The 15,701-nt window shown below is 47.4% G+C and overlaps 1 long non-coding RNA gene across 1 annotated transcript; it reads right to left on the reverse strand.

Annotated features, from left to right (window-relative positions):
- Positions 1-5,485: 5,485 nt before the first annotated feature.
- On the reverse strand, positions 5,486-6,175 carry LOC122900563. The gene is made up of 3 exons (XR_006383265.1): positions 6,068-6,175; positions 5,820-5,946; positions 5,486-5,575 (listed from the first exon to the last, which is right to left on the reverse strand). It is a non-coding gene; the product is annotated as an uncharacterized LOC122900563 (long non-coding RNA).
- Positions 6,176-15,701: the final 9,526 nt, after the last annotated feature.

Consider the following 15,701-nt stretch of genomic DNA (forward strand, 5'->3'; position numbering starts at 1 on the left):
ATATTCCCAATTTATTATAAAGGATTCAATTCTGGAGCATCCAAAGAGAAGAGATATACAGGCAAGGGCTGGGGATGTGTGTGGTATGTGGAACTCCCACACCCTCTCCGGTGCACACCTCTCGAAGCTTCCTGAACTGCGGCTTAGAGGCTCCTAGAGAGGTTTCATAACCTAGGCTTGAGTGATTAAGTCACTGGCCACTGGTGATGGACACCCCCACACACACACCTGAAGTGATCTAGCGGCCCCCAGCCACCAGTTACTTCAGTATACAAAAGACACTCTTTTCATGCCAGAGATTCCAAGGGTTTTAGGAACTATGTGCCAGGAACCATGGGCAAAGAGCCAAAACCTTTTTTTTTTCCCCTTTGGTTATATTATAGTCTCTCTCACTACTAAAACCTGCAATGGACCCCCATGTTTTTTTAAGGACATTCAAATTTTGCAGCATGGCCTAGAACTTCAAGATCAAGTTTATGCTGGTGTCTCCAACTTTATTTCATGCCATTGCTCACTGTGCTTGTCGTGATAGAAACACACTAGCCATCTTGCTATTGACTGAATGAGTCCAGGGTACTCCTGACCAGGACGTTCCTGCCTCTCTCAGCAATGCTCTTCTCACAGATCTTTGCTGTCAAGACTTTTCATATAATTTAGGTCCTTTCCAGATACAATCTTGAAGAGACTACCCCTGGCCACTTGGCTGAAACAGTCTACTTATCCCCAATACCCTCTATCACTATCATCTCATCTTCTGGTCTTTAAAACCCTTCAAGCATTTAGCATGACCTGAAAGTATAGGATTAATTTATTTGCATCCTTTCTTCCTCTGTGGTCCTTATCTCTATACCTCCCTCCTGAATGTAAGCCCAGCAAAGGGAGAGTCCTTGACTTTCTTGTTCATTGATGTATATCCTGAGCATTTGGAAGGGCATTAGTTAAATGTTGGTTAAAAGTATAAATTTCCCAGGGGTGCCTGGGTGTCTCAGTGGGTTAAAGCCTCGGTCTTCGGCTCAGGTCATGATCCCAGAGTCCTGGGATCCAACCTGCATCGGGCTCTCTGCTCAGCAAGGAGCCTGTTTCCTCCTCTCTCTCTGCCTGCCTCTCTGCCTACTTGTGATCTCTATCTGTCAAATAAATAAAATCTTTAAAAAAAAGTATAAACTTCCCAGATGCCTATTTTAGCAAGGCCCTGTGTATTTATATCTTGCCTCATCTGATGCTCACAAATACTGTGACAAAGGTCTTATTATCCAAATTTACAATGAAGCAACAAAGGCCCATAGAGATTAAGTGACTCATCTAAGCCAGTAAGTGGCTTAGCTAGGATTTGTGGACTAGCAGTAGTAATATTAAAGTAGGCTTCAGAATAAAAAAGTTCTACCAGAAATAGAGACCTCATCATAAAGGGGTCAAGGGCTCAAGAGGACATAAAGATCCGAGTATGTATACACTTAGTAATTCTTAAAATTGATAACGTGAAAACCAATAGAACTGAAAGGAGAAGTAAACACAAAATTATAGCTACAGAGTTCAATGCTGCTTCTCACTGTGTCACTGACAAAGCTCTTAGGAATTTTATCCCCAAACCCATTTTTCCGTTAGCCCTGTGATTTTCAGTACACTATTTTATATGGAGCAGTGGTTCTTTTTTAGGAAAACACACATCACGTTATGAAAGAAGTCACTGTATTTGTATACCTTCTCTCCTCTCCGTTTGTTTTTAGCTTCCTCTTATCTATATAGATACATACCCTTTCCCTGTTGCCTAGATTTGCAACTCGTACAATCTGTCACCTAGCTCCCACATTGGTTTTATTTTTTAAAAAGATTTTGTTTATTTATTTGGCAGGCAGAGAGAGAGATGGAGGAAGCAGGCTCCCTGCTGAGCAGAGAGCCCGATGCGGGGCTCGATCCCAGGACCCTGGGATCATGACCCGAGCCAAAGGCAGAGGCTTTAACCCACTGAGCCACCCAAGCGCCCCACCCCACATTTGTTTTAAAGTCAGTTCTTTGTGGTGGGGGGTGTCAGGGTGGCACGGTTGACTGACTGTCTGACTCTTGGATTCAGCTCTGGTCGTGATCTCGGGGTTGGGGGTAGAGTCCCTCGTCGGGCTCCATGATCAACACAGAGTCTGCTTGTTTCTCTCTCTCTCTCCCTACCGTGTTCACGCTCTCTCTTTCTCAAAAAGGTGAGACTTTAAGGAAAAAAAACCTAAAAAACAAAATAAAATTAGTTCTTCAGTTAAAGTCAGAGTCTACTACCAGCTTTTTTACCATGCTTCTTTATGTCACCCCCTGGTTACCTGATACTCATTCTCTAACAGAGGCTTCTAGGAACAAAGATCCTACAGTTCTTGTCCCTTCAGAAAAGACTTGCTGTCTTTGTTGGAGAGTATCTTCTTTTTTTCTTTTTTTAAGATTTTATTTATTAATTTGACAGAGAGAAATCACAAGTAGATGGAGAGGCAGGCAGAGAGAGAGAGAGGGAAGCGGGCTCCCCGCTGAGCAGAGAGCCCGATGCGGGACTCGATCCCAGGACCCTGAGATCATGACGCGAGCCGAAGGCAGCGGCTTAACCCACTGAACCACCCAGGCACCCCTGAAGAGTATCTTCTTAACTGGCTGTAATACTCTCAATGTGACACCTTGAGGATTTTGTAGAAACTGCTCTTGCTGACTCTGAGCTACAGATTTTACTATGGAAAAGTCTGAGGCTATTTGGACTTTCTCTTATATTGCCCAGTTGTCAAAATAACTGTTTTTGAAATCTAGTCCCTATATCAGAATATATCCTAATGTGGCTAAGGACTGGCCCTTTTACACAGATTCAACCACAAATCTCTCCCCCCACAAAAAGTATTCTTGAAATATTTTAAACATTTGTTCTATTTCTTTTCCTTTCTATTTTGGGGAAGGGATTCTATGTATGGTATGTATGAGAACTCTCTTTTTAATGTAATCTTCTAATTTTATTTCATTTTCTTCTTGCTTACATCTATCCTTTCTTTCTGAACAAACTTTTTAAAAAGATTTTATTTATTCATTTGAGAGAGAGAGGCACAGCGAGAGAGGGAACACAAGCAGGGGGAGTGGGAGAGGGAGAAGCAGGCCTCCCGCCAAGCAGGGAGCCCAATGAGGGGCTCGATCCCAGGACCCTGGTATCATGACCTGAGCCGAAGGCAGACACTTAATGACTGAGCCACCCGGGCGGGCCCTGAACAGATTTTGGCCAGTATGTATTCATCCTTGGGGTTCTTCCAATTTGCTTTCTTTACTGTAATTTTATTTTCTGTTCTCTTTTCTCAGTTTGACACCCTGCCATGTGTTTGCTATTCCCTTATTAATATCCTTCTTAAATACCTGTACCACAGAGATAATTAATTCAATTAGTTCACCCTTTGGAAACTCAGGATTTAATATTTGGTCACATAATTTACCTACTTTATGACTACTTGGATCAGATGACAATTCTTTCACCAACTAGCTTTCTTCCCAATACTTTTCACCCCTTTTTTCTTATAATCATTTTGCATGCGTCTGTGCTGGTTCCTTTTCCATTACTTGGGCTAAAAGGATGTGAGCTCTTCAAGGAAGACCACACTGCAAAAGGTTTACTTGGGAGACGGAACAGAGTCATCCCTTAGGCTAGAGGGGTAACTCATTGTGAACAAGCGCTCTGCACATGTGTTGGTCTCAGTTTACAGATCAACCAGGATGTGCCTTCCTTCCTCGTTGGAGTCGCCTCCACAACAGCTTGCTCTCTTGGTCATCACAGAGTCAATCACTGACTGCACCTCCAAACTGAGGAAAACCAAGTGTTGGGCTCATTTCACAGAAACAAGCCCAGAGGCCCAACTGGGCCCATGGAGGCTCCGACTCCCCCAGCATCTGCCTAGACCAACTGTCTGATGCAATCCAGGAAAGAAAGGTAGTTAAAACTCTACAGAACAGTTTCAGCTGAGAGACAGGAACAAGACAAAAGATAACATCCTTTTCCCTTCCACCTTTCTCACCAGCTGCTCTGGCACACAGTGGTTCACACTGGGACTCGGAACATATCCTGCTAGTCTGAGCAATCAGATGTGCTAATTACAAAGCTACAGTCAACGACGTAATCACCCCCCTGAGCCTTCCCCTCCTCCTAACCAGCCTCACCGTCCCCCATGCTTCCCTCACTTTTGTAGAAGGTCTGCAAATCCCGATCAACCGTTGTCAACTAAGTTTTTGCATCAAATTCTCTGTCAGAGGAGTACCCGCTAAGATGGCATGTAAGATTCTTTCTGCACATCTAGTTGTCTATGAGGTGGTTTTCCCTCATGCACAGTCTCTCTTGCACCAGCATGGAAACAGAGGGCTACTGAAAAGTGGGGTTTGTGCTTCTACACTTCAGTACTTCTCCTTTGCAGAACGAAACGGTCTCCAAGGGAGCTCAACTATCTAGTTCATGGCACCGTTGTTCACGGAAGTTTCAGGTGCGGATGTGTCTGTTCATGAAAAGCGCACTGCCAGACCCCGTGCGCATCAGAAATGCTTTTGTTTTCTACCCACCTGCTAACATGCACACGCTCCTTGATCCGTCATCAGCTCTGCTGCAGGTACACCTGTACTGATTTGGGATTTCAGATATCCACTAGTGTCATAGAACGAAGCTCGTCTTGCTCACTTCCCTTAGTGCTTCTGGAGGATTTGCAGACAAAGGCAGAAAACGCTGACTTTATACATTCTTCTTCAAGAAGTTCGTTTTGTCTTCGAAAACCATCTTAACTCAGCTACAGGACCCCATATTCTCTGTTTCCACCTTATCTCCAGACTGTTCCTTCTCTCTTCTTCGGGGAGTCCTCTCATTTTCATGACTTCTAAACATTAGTGTCCCAGGGGACAGCTTTCAGACCTCTCAAATTTGTTCATTCTTACTTCTGATCCCTTAGCTTCAAGTACTAATTTTAAAAACTTTAAATACTATCATAAGTTGATCATTTCCAAGTCAGTATCTCCAACCTGGGGTCTTCCCTGTATCACCTCTGCTCATACAACCAAATGCTTATTCCCATGTAAACCTGTGCATTTTATAATCATTTCATTCAAGCTGAGATCACCCAAATGCCTTCCTGAATGGCTTCCTTTTCTCAAGTATTACATTTCATTATTTCAATTTATAACTTCCTTGACTTTTGTTGACATACTATGTATACAGTATGTGTATGTGTGTATGTATTATGTATATTATGACATATTATGTGTATAGTATGTATATGTGTGTTTATTTCTTTTCTTTCCCTCTCAGAATGTAAGCTCCATGAGGTCAGAAACAAATTCAGTTTGATCATGTGTTTCAGCACCTAAAACTTGAGTGAGGCACAGCAGGTACTCAGTATTTGTTAAATGTGAAAACGAACATATAAGCAAGTACCTGAGAATAAAAAAAAATTCATACCCGGTCACCTAGTGTCCATCTGTTTCATACAGACTAACTCACCTGGGTAGCTCTGACGTGGGGACTCTTCCTCTAGCATCCATGGCTGCTCTCCTTGCTCCAACTTCAGGATCACGTCTGGTTTAGGGATGCAACACCCTGTAATTGGGAAATGACATGGGAATTCAGCGAGCCTCATGGGATTCAGGGCCCTTGAAGAAGACAGAAGACGAAGCTTCAGGGACCAATTGCAACAGTTCATTCTTTACAGTGATTCAACAATCCTTCTGCTTAATACTTGATATCTCAAACCTAAATATCATTAAACTCAACAAAGCTTCTACAGGTGTCAAACCAAGAATGAAAGTGCATACTAGGAGTCTACATGGGAAACAATCCTTACCCACTGAGACAAGGTGGCTATAGTTCTCCAGCATCACCTCCCTGTACAGGGTCCTCTGAGCAGGGTCCAGGTGCTGCCACTCCTCCTGGGTAAAGCCCACAGTCACATCCGCAAATGATAAGGATCCCTGAAACAGCACATTTGTGTCCAAATTTAAGGAATCACAACGGGAAGACGTGGAAAAGCTGTCAAAGAACTGTTACGGAGTTCACTATTCACAATTAGAAAATGTGTTCTGGCGTGCCTACCTTTGGACTTGGTTGGAGGAGAAAGCATGGCAGACATTCCTCACCAGTGTGATACGTTACCGGCATCCCATCATGTGCCTACATGCCATAAGGAACTCTCCTACCTTGAGAATCTGAAAACCAATAAAACCATGTCACTGTTCTCAAGGAGCATATACTCTGACAGACACAAGCATGAAGCATCCGACTACCATGTAGCATGAAATCCTACTACAGTAAAACAGGTGCAAAGTAGAGTGAGATTACAGAGGGGAGAAAAGTTCTATTCCTGCTATTCGGGTGGGTTTCACTGATAACATAGTATCATTCAAGAACCTGGGCCAAGAGCATAACCATGCACACTTCTAAAATATGGAGTTAAGGGGCACCAGTGGGTTAAGTGTTTGCCTTTGGCTCCGGTCATGATTTCAGCGTCCTGGGATCGAGCCCCATGTCAGGCTCCCTGCTCAGTGGGGAGTCTGCTTCTCCCTCTCCCCCCTGTGTGTGTGTGTTCTCTCTCTCTGTCAAAGGAATAAAAATCTTTTTAAAATGTAGTTAAAGGAGTAAGTGAACACACAGGAAAGGACTGCTGGGACTATGTTCACATAAAGAGCTACAGTCGTCTTCAGGGAAAATGCTATTTAATAATTCTGAACATAACTCCTGTAGGACAGGGTGCCCAAAATGTTTGGTTACTGTTCCATCTAGGAAACCCTTTTCCTTCTTTCTTTCTTTCTTTCTTTCTTTCTTTCTTTCTTTCTTTTTCTCTCTTTCTTTCTTTTTTTAAGGAAACCCTTTTTTATAAACAGTAAACTTACAATGTCAATTTATATATTAAATTGCATTATTGTTATTTTTCCTAAATCACTTTTTTTTCAAATGAATATATATGGCATTTAACATTGTATAACTCTGATAGGCTTATATACTGTAACGATTGCCACTGTAGCTGTATTTATCGTATTACGTAATTACAACACATTAGTGTGTATATCCATTTCACTGTATACTAGATTTCTTCATTCTTCTTTTTATGGATTACAATAAATCTAGGGAGATACCCAAGTATTTTCTTCCCATAACTGAATTGACTGTCTTATACAGTTCATAGGTTTTATACCACCCATTTATAAAATGACCACTGTGGAAAATATAGCAAGAAGAAACAGAGACATATCATTCCCAGGTTATCAAAACAAACAGCTGATCAATGTTCATGTCATACACTAAAAATTGGTTAATAGGAAAAACAAGACTATTTTCCAGAAATGTATAAGGTATTATTGAGAAAAAAAAACAAACAAACAAAAGAAAAAAAAACAAAGAATACCTAAGTAAATGAATATACTATATTCATGGCTTAGACAATTGAATATTACAAAAATATCTCATTTCTCCACAAATTGGCCTATAAATTCAAGACAATCAGAATTAAAATCTTAGCAGATATTTTTGTGGAAACTGATACGTTTATTCTCAGACTTACATAGAATCTTGAATGGCCAAGAATAACCAAAACTACCTTGGAAAACAGAATGGATAAACTCACACTAATTATGGTAGGCAGAATCTAAGATGACGACCTCCAATGGATCCAACAACGTGACATAAACTCCTCTTAAATGGAAGAGACTTAAGTCCCTGTGATTGTGATACATGCTATGGCAAAACAGATTTTGCAAGTATAAATGAGATCCTTTAATCAGTTGACTTTGGTCTAAAAGGAAGACTTACTTGGGTGGGCCTGACCTAATCATGTGAGTCTTTTATTTATCTTTAATATTTTATTTATTTTTTGAGAGAGAGAGAGAGAGAATGAGAGAGTGAGACAGAGAGAGCATGAGCACACGAGCAGGGTGAGGGGCAGAGGGAGAAGCAGGCTCCCTGCTGTGCAAGGAGCCCAACATGGGGCTTGATCTCAGGACCCTGGGATCATCACCTGAGCCAAAGGCAGGGGCTTTAACCCACTGAGCCACCCAGGAGCTCCTCGATTTTTTTGTTTTAAAAATATGAATCCTTTCATATTTTAGAACACTCATTTTAAAACAAAGTGGAAATAAACAAACATAAAGCTCACCTGGGATGTGTTCATTTTCTGCTCTTAGTGGGGGAGGGAGAGCTCAGGACGAAGGAAGGAGGAAGTTAGAAGAGACTTGGCCTGCCTTGCAGTTCCTGGATTTACCTGCCTACACAGCTCCACATACAAGATACTTACGTGTCCATGTGTGGCTCCGAAAGATGGTGAGCTTACGCAGGATACTTGTCACTGAGTGAATGTAAACATTTGTTTCTTCTTGACCGATTGCCAATTTAGGTTCTGTGACACAGAAAAATTAAACACATGAGAAGATGAGTTTCACATTTAACAGTAACCTAAAGGAGGAAACACTACGGCTTTTTCAGAACTGAGGTGGGAAAAATTAAAAATTAAAAATCTCAAGCCACGTTGTTAATCTGTTTTCCTGTGAACACTATTAATCCCCTGAGGTCAGAAAATCCAAGAAACCTCTGGAAAAAAGAGATGGGGGTGTTGAAGGCAAGATAAAACATAAATGTTTAATGTTTGTTTCTTACAACTTTCCAAAGGTCTTTAAATAAGAAACTATCTTTGACTTCATTAAACTATCTTTGACTTAACCCACTGAGCCACCAAGAACTCCTGGAGAGACTTTGTGAAACAATCTCATATAAATGCAGGAGTTTTCCAGAGTAACAGAGAGTAAAATGAACATTTCAGTCTCCTAGGTGCCCTCAGGAGTCTCCTTTTTGGAATGTCCAAAAATGCAGGTAGTTAACGTACCGCGCAGTATTGCATTCTACAGTACAACTCGGGGACTCATCACTTCTCTCCAACCACTCAGAGCTGACCACAACAAGTGTCTTATGCCCATCATCCATTGACCCCTCCCCGACCCACTTCCCTCCATGACCCGGCAGCGTGCAGGATGCCTTCACCCTCAGAGTTCTGTCATGAGCCATCGCCACGGTGACCTGATGACACGCATCCAACGTTCCATTTCAACTGTCACTCTGTGAGCCAAGCCCCTGGCGGTTGGGTGAACAGGACTAACAGTCCCGACGATGGGGAATCTCAGCTGCTGTTGTACGGGTATGTGCCTATCGATTTTCTCAGTTCTCTTCTCTGGAGCTGGCTGCCTCCCTCATACAGAGACCGGCTTCTTCTCTTTGGCTTTTCCTCTCCACCCTCTGATCCACCACCCGCCCCCGGTTTGATGCCCGTGTTTGTTCGTTTGGGTGGTTTCACTGGGATTTCGTGGGAAAGCTGCCTTCCTTAAAGCGCTTCGACGTTCAGAAAACCGTACTCTTTCTAAATGCCCATTTCGGACACAGTCCTACAGGGACAACACACAGGTCACACGCCACACTGCTGTCCCTGGGTCAGGAGAACCTTGGGGCGACCCAGGCACCACACTTGAGGGGAACGAATGGCTGGTCTCCTCTTCCCGATGGACATGACAAAATCGGAGAGGAAAGGTCAGCGGTCGAAATGCAGCTGTTTTTAGAAGGAGAGACACTGGAGAATAGCGCGGTGTTCTCATGGGTTGATGTGCAGGGATTCCCGGGCCATCTGCCTGATCCCTGGGAGTGCACGGGAATGGGCTGTGCCACCGGGTGGGTGGACGGAACACACGGCAGCTGCACGGTGGACTGTCTGCTGCTCTCAAAGGTACTGCTGGGCTGGGTTCTCCAGGCCAGGCCTAGGGAGGGAGACAGGAGACTGTCCGCTAAACCTACAGTCTCCAGAGGGGATCAAGAGACCTGAGAGTAGACGGTAGACTGGCGAAGAATGAGAGAGCAGGGAGGGACTCAGTCCAGCCAGGGTAGCCTCACGTCCATCCAGGCTCCCCAGAGCAGTCCGCAAAGCAAGGGGCCCCTCAGCATCATCCGTCTCCTTCCTGAAACCAACCCCCCCACATGGCCACCTTCATGTCCGTTCCTACCATCGACTGCTCCTCGGGACTCGCGAGCTCAAGGCAAGCGAGTTCTCGGCGGCGTCCTATGTGACCGTTGGGAGTCTGAATCAGTTTGGGAGCCAAGCAGAACCCCAGGAGCCTGGACTGCAACTGGCCTTCAGGACGGCCTTGGGCGACTGGGCTGACCTTGCAGAGAAGTGAGGGAACGTGGCTCATGCTACCCGTTCCTGGTCCTTCAGTAGGGCCCTATTCGGCAGAAACCGCCACCTAGTTGATGTCGGGGCCCCAAACACAGAGGTGAGTGAGGACTGAGGCTGGTCTCGTGGCCCTCGCTCTCCCCTAGAGACACACTGGCACAGAGGGATTTCAGATTGTGAGGGCAGCTCTTAGTTCAGGGCTTCAGGACCTTTTATCAGGGGCCGTGGGTTGGTGTCAGGGGCTCGGGGATCTCCGGCCACAGGGAAACGATGACTTTCCTGTCCCAGATCCATCCTTCATCAGGATGGCAACTCCACTGTCCTCCACTGTGGCTTCACCCACAGCCAGCCGTCTAGCTGAGTCCCTAGGCGGTCCCTTCCTCAACACCTGCCGAGCGGATGGGATGCATCCCGTCCTCCCCTAGGTCCCACGCACTCCTTGGACTCAATCACTTGGGACACCGTGGCGGCACACTCACGTCTAGGCCGGAGGGCAGGGAAACGGGGCACAGAGTGTTCTGGGGAACACTCTCGGGTAGGTGTGGCTGCTCAATGGATGTGACCCAGGCCATCACGCGTGCTCACGGCGCTCTGTTGTGTTTCTGTCCTGTCTCTGCTCCATACAAGCCGTTGCCCAGAGAACCTGTGGGTGTGGGAGGGGGCGGAATTCAGAGCACAGCACACGGCGACCCCTTCCTAAGTCCCACCTGGCGGGAGGAATGCCTGCTGGGCAGCTGGCAAGTAGGGGCAGGAGACAGATGGACTAGAAGGGAAGGATGTCCAATCCCCCTACGGGCTTCTGACGACAAGGTGCCGACACTGCTCTCTTTTTCTGTGCATCTCCCAGAAATCTGTGGGGAGTGTCTTTCTGAAGATGTGGAGCCGCCCCCAACCACTCCAACCCCTCCACCACCACGACGACGACGACGACGCCGCCGCAAGAAGAGAGTCCGATTCAACTTGCACGATGATGTCTACATCATCGAGGACACCGAGGAAAGTAGGTACCTTGGGGATTGACTCATTACGTTGATTGGAGACGCATTCTTTTGTTCAGTAGCACAGACATAATCAAAGCTTTTAAAACTGCTGAGACACATTTTCCTCTGATTTCACTGGTAGCCATTTCTCTCTATGGCGTCCGTCCGTCCCCTTTTAAGTCCACAAGTCACGATGAGATCCTCATTCAAACTGGATTTAAGGGGCACAGGAAAAAAGTGTCTACTAGCTGAAGGGATGGATCTTAGGTCTTTCTGGAACACACAGGTCCCTACGGGTCTCCCCAGGAAACATGGTTCTTAGATGTGTAGGAAGGAAGAGACTATGTTTTCCGCCAGGAATGCTGAACAGAAAAATGGACCAGAATAGGACAGGAGGTTTCAGGATGTCCCCCCTCCACTTCCGCCCATTAGCCACATCTTACATGGGTGTGCTACGTACCTTCAAAGGAACAAAACGACCTCACCACATTTGGGGAACTCAAGTACCCAGTCCATTCCACGTGGTTACCGTTCTACACATGCGGCCAATGCACTGGGGGACGTCTTCTCATTCTAGAAACAGACAGAAATCTGCGGACTAAAGTCTCACACAGCTGGGTTCCCAATAGCCCCAGACAGGCACTGCCCCCAAATCCATCATGGGAGGAAAGAACACATTCCATGGCATCCATACACATCATGGAGTGCAATTCAAGCGTAAGAAGAAACAAAGGTTTCCAGTATTTTACGAAACAGATGGACCCTGGAAACCTAACACGCATTTTGAAAGCAAGCACACAAGGAAAGAGGTACACGACATGATCCCAGGCTTTGAGGACACTCGAGTAGGGACATTCGTAGACCCAGAAAGTACAAGGGACGATGCAGGGAGGAAAGGGGGAGGGCCGGGCATGTCATGGGTACAGAGGTGCCATGAGATAGGATGGCAACGTTTTCCCCGTAGATGGCAGTGCGGTCTACAAAGCATCACGGATGTCAGCAGTGTCACTGAACGGACACGTACTAACAAATACAACCATCCCCAGTACTTAAGATCCCATCACAGAAAAACCCACTACACCAAGGCACGTCAGAGGACTGATAGGGTCACACAGCAGAGGTGTACGGAACAGGCCCCATGACCAGCTGAAGAAGCAGCAAGCTGGCTTCGTTTCACAGAGGGCAGGAGGGCTCAGGGGACTGCGCCCTGAAAACCAGGGTGTCTTGAGTGTTTCCCAGACAGACGCTGATGAGTTCCCACTGATGACATCCCCTCTGTTGGAAAATCAAGGCCCCATTTCCCTTTTCCATCCTGCTCCCCTCCTCTGTGATTCTGTGTACACCACTGTATACTGTGTCCACCACTGTGTCCACCACTGTTGGCCCACTGGCAAGTCAGGCCTTGCTTGGTCACCCTTCACGTCCATTCCCTCTGGCCCCGCATCCACATCCAGCAGACTGAACTCCCCGAGTCATTCCTGAGTAGCGCAGCCAATGTCCTGCCAGCTCCTCTCTGTTCTCCTAGACCCTGTGGCAGGCCAGTCCAAGGACCTTCCTAGGTGCTGGACAGAGGAAGGTCCCCCAACTCTCCCCGACGTAAACTCACCTCTCTTTCTCAGAGACAGAAATGGTGCTTCCTTGATTTCTTCCATCAGTGGAGTTGGATGAACATCTGGCACTTTACCTCCCAGGGGAAGGGGGCAGCAGTCTCCCCTCGTGGAGGAATGCTGGGTCTGGCCTTTTACGCACAGTGGACCCAAAAAGGGTGAGGACACAGGACAGCCTCAGTTACAAACTCCATGGGACCAAACACCTTCTTCAGCAGAGAACGTTCTGTCTGGTGATCAGAATGGACTTCGGAGATTGAACGATGCTCCAGCATCATTCAAACGGTCCTCTTGAACTCGGGTGGGGGAACGTGGACTCAACCACGGGACCTCATCCAATTAGCTGCCTGAAGTCCTCCCCAAACCTTAGAGCTGGCCCAACAGCGGACAGGATGCTGGGATCCTCACTGTTTCCTTTTCCCCAATCGCAGGCAGGTAGACGCTGGGAGCAAGGACAGCTGTACGTATTTAAGAGCATGTGGCTCTGGGAGGAAATCTAGAGTACAAAGAAGCCTGCCCCCTGATTCTGGGTTCCAACAAGGAACGGGGGTTGGGGGATACTGACCGAGACTGTCTGGTGAGGCACAGTCACCACGTCGAAGAGGGCCTAGAAGAACTCGTACACAGGGAAGGGGTGATCTGTGTGCACGTGGGATGAAGGCCCTGTGTGTGTGGGTGTGTGCGTGGGACCCAACATCCCTGAAGCAAATCTCCTGCAAAGCAGGCCTACAGCCTATCAGCACACACTCCAAGACTCCTCTGGGTAAGCAACTGCCCACTGGTCAGAACACCTGGGAGTGTTCGGGAAGCCACTGTCTTCAGGGGAAACACACACACACACACACACACACACACACACACACGGGACAGCTCAAGAACAGTGGAAGGAATCTATCACACTCATCGACGGTGCTGGCTGTTTACGGAAGCTACGATATCCGGGCTCTCCAGTATTGCACATGGGATTTTCTGAAGACAAAGGATGAGTGAAGCAAACTACTAGGCTCCTTTCCCGAGGGTTGAATGCCGCCCGGCAAGCAAGGCTGCTTTGTATGCCATGCAAAATCTTACAGAGACGTGATGCATATAGTCGCAGCAGGTGGGGATCTTGGGCCCAGAGCTGATGTCCAAAGCAGCAGCGTAGGACACCTTAATGGCACGTCAGTCAGGAGAGGTTAGGGGACTCGGTCCTCACACAGAGCCAGGTGAGACTTCCATGTACAGGTCTGGCTACCTGGCTTTGATCAGGGTGCTTTAGCTAGAAAGACAAGAACCCTGTTTGCGTTTCCTCCCTGCTCCTCTCCCGTCCCTTCCTCTCTGCACCGAGGACAAGGCCCGGCAGCAGAGCGGCCCGTACCTCCTACACGCGCACACTCGACTCCTGTCCTCATCCATCCAAACTCCCCGCCTACATCCGGAGAAGCCTCACCAATGTCCTCACAGTGCCTCTGTATCCTCCTAGCTCCCTACGATGACCTGGTGGAAGAGCTACTACCTACTTTGAGGGCCGAGGAGGAAATTCCGTCTCTCCCTCCTCAGGTAAACTCATTGTTCCTCAACTTTTTATTTATTTCAAAGACAGAAAGACAGAGAAGGGGAGAGACAGACAGACAGACAGAGAGCGCACGAGAGCGCAAGCAGGGGGGTAGCAGAGGGAGAGGAAGAAGCAGGCTCCCCTTTCGAGCAGGGTGCCCAATGTGGGCCTCCATCCCAGGACCCTAGGATCAGGTCCTGAGCTGAAGGCAGAAGCTTCAATGTCTGAGCCGCTCGGTCACCTCGATAAAGTCATTTTGTGCTTCTGAGGGACAGCCAGTGTTTGATTTCTCTTTCCATGAACATCTGAGCATGGACATGCCAGAGGGGAGAGACAATGTCCTTGGTGCTGAGAGCCTGCCGTGAGTTTATACCATTAACGGACAGCAGATTGAGACGGGCACTGAGAAAACGTCACCACCGTTGCTTTAGGCAATGGATGGTCGTGAGCATTTTCCACCAGCTCATTCTGTCTATGGGAAATGGCTTTGGAAGGAGTTGCTGAAGAAAATGGACGGGGGAGTTCTGACATAACAAGCAGAAGCCGTTTCGGGAGGTCATTTCCTCCTCCTCTGGATCATAGACGCAATGACCGCATCCCATCTAGCTTCCTTACGACACACACCAAGGGCACAGAGATGTCTGCACACGGTGTGCACAGGGTGCTGGGATCCTCACTGGGTTTCCCTTTCTCCAACTGCAGGAGGCGGCGACCGGATACGTCCCGTATGCGTATTCCCCCGTCATTCCCTTTAGGGAGACAGATCTAGCTGAACAAGGTAGGGCTTTCTCTCCTCCTCTGGTCTGGAGAGCTTCTCCCCTTCTGAGTTCCTCCCGGGCACGGAGGCTGGGGCGGACTGAACAAACGGAGTGTCCTGCAGAAAACCAGGACCCTGTGCTACAGTCCCTGCAAACCAGTAGGTCACTCGGGCGGTGTGCTTGGTGCGTCGGAGGGTTGGGGCTCGTTTTCCCGTGGGTCGATGCGACGGGACCGGGCATGTGGGTGTGTGGACTGCGTGCGTTTCACCAGAAGACATCTCCCGCTGAATGGACTTGAGGGCACGGGTCAGAGTTTCAAAACCAAACCTCCTTCATCCCCGCTGCACACACCGCACTAGGACACCGCATTCCTCGCTGACCTCAGCTCCACCTGGAGGGTTGCTCAGGATTCCCTTTCTTCAGACAGGGACGGGGAGAAAGGAAGGGGCCCACATCTGTCCTAGCTCGGGACGTTTCTCAGACAGGGTCAAAACACAAAGGAATCAGAAGCTACTTTAGTCAACCCAAACAGAACCACCAGCCTTACAAAAACGGTCCCGTCTTGAACGCACAGAGGGAAGGCTCACTGGCAAATGGCAATGGCCAGGAAAGCTTCATCATTAGCTCGGGGCCCGATCCGACTT

This window comes from Neovison vison, chromosome 2, assembly GCF_020171115.1.
Source record: "Neovison vison isolate M4711 chromosome 2, ASM_NN_V1, whole genome shotgun sequence".
Lineage (NCBI taxonomy): Eukaryota > Metazoa > Chordata > Mammalia > Carnivora > Mustelidae > Neogale > Neogale vison.